This window comes from Marmota marmota, unplaced genomic scaffold, assembly GCF_001458135.2.
Source record: "Marmota marmota marmota unplaced genomic scaffold, marMar, whole genome shotgun sequence".
NCBI classification, from domain to species: Eukaryota; Metazoa; Chordata; class Mammalia; order Rodentia; family Sciuridae; genus Marmota; species Marmota marmota.
This window is the reverse complement of record NW_026000141.1, coordinates 2160812-2162728: the sequence shown is the minus strand read 5'-3', so window position 1 is coordinate 2162728 and position 1917 is coordinate 2160812.

Genomic DNA, 1917 nt, shown 5'->3' with positions numbered 1-1917 from the left:
TAAGTTCCTGGCTTAAATTTTTTCCTGTGTGGGGATTCTGGGGATTAAACCCAGGAGTGTTCTATCACTTCAGCTATATCCCCATGCCCCTTAATCCCTTTTTTTTTTTTTTTTTTTTGATACGGGTCCTTGCTTAGATGCTGAGGCTGGCCTTGAACTTGCGATCCTTCTGCCTCGGCCTCCCGAACAGCTGGGATGACAGGCATGTCCTCAGTGACTGGCCCAAATTCCCACCTTCATGGTTGCTGTCACTTGCCATTCTCTGGCAATGTGATCTGCTCAGGCTGTGAGAGTTTTTAGAAATCTGTATGACTTTAACATTTTCTTTTTTTTATATTTATTTTTCAGCTGTAATCGGACACAATACTTTTATTTATCTATTTATTTGTTTTTATGCAGTGCTGGGGATCGAACTCATGGCCTCGCTCATGCTAGGCAAGTGCTCTACCCCTGAGCCAAACCCCAGCCCGACTTTAACATTATTACATAAAAGTCTGGATTTCCATTCTCTCTTGAGGAATGAGAAGATGTGGCAGCAGCCCATTGGGTGTGGGCAGAAGGGGATGCTGGTGGCCCCCTGTACCTCTGGGACACACATGCACTGCTCTGTGTATCTGCGCAGGCCTCGGTTCCACGGCCCTGGGGCCTGTGAATCTTCATAGGTGTGGGTTTTCATTACCTGGGAATGAGACAGAGCACCTTTGTGAGAGTGTGCGTGTGACTGCATGTGAGTGTGACTTGTGATAACATGCGTGTGCAAGCATGTGAGTGTGAGCAGGTGTGTGTGAATGTGAAGTGTGGGTGTGGAGGAGCTCGGCACAGTGCATAACGCTTGCGTAATGTAGAAGCCGACTGTTGTTAGGGTTGTGGTCTCCACTATGGAGATCGCGTGGGGTGGGTGCAGTGGGAGGAGCCCAGGCCCACCGTCTTCAGCGGGAGGGAAGGTGTCTGCACAGGCAGGGAGCTGGGTCTGTCCTTAAGGCTGGGCTAGGGTGCACACTTTCATGTCAGTGCAGCCTCGTGGCCTGCAGAGGGTGGGCTGGGACGTGCTAACTGGGGAACGAGTCCCTGCTGAGCAGTTCAGAGATGCACTTGTTGAAGGCTGGTGATTGTTTACAAGCAACCTCCGCAGGGGCGCTGACCACGCCTGTCATCCCAGCCACAAGGGAGGCTGAGGCAGGAGCACCGCAATTTGGAGGCCCATCTGGTCAACTTAGCAAGACTCTGTCTCAAAGTAAAAGGGCTGGGGCTGCAGCTCAGTGGTCAATCCCAAAACCAAAAATATATACGTATGTAAATTTGTCCCGTCCGGCAGGACACATCAACGTGGGCAGCGAACCTAGATGGGGAGGAATGAAGGGACAAGAGACACGAAAGGTGACAGCAAGACAAAAATTCTGATCAAGCTGCAAACTTTTATTGTTCACACAGGGGTATTTATATGCTGGGGATGGGGAAGCTCTCTAATCAACAATTGCTGGATGTGGGTGGTAAAACTGCCAGGTGCAAGATGTCTGATGATCCTGATAACCGCAGGATGTTCCAGGGAGATAGGTAGCTGCAGGATGCCTCCCAGGCAGGATGTCTCCCAGGGGGCTGTTAGGCTAATCTTTGAAGGAGAATTTCCTTCTAGTCCCTGACATCTCCCCCTTTCTTATATAAAATATTTGACCATACTTTATCGGCCATGTTTTTAGGGGGTGATAGAGGCTCTGTTCCTCTAGGAGGCCTTAGAATATCTCCTGATCTGAGTGAGCGTCTTCACTAGGAGATTTCCTGGTGGCCTTGGCATGTTTTTGGAGGAGATGGCTTTGAGGGGGGAGCATGCCAACCGCCATGCACCAGAGCGTGTCACTCAGAGGTCTTGGGTTTTGGGATCCGTGGATCCATCCTCCTGCAGTCCTTCCTGCACCCTCC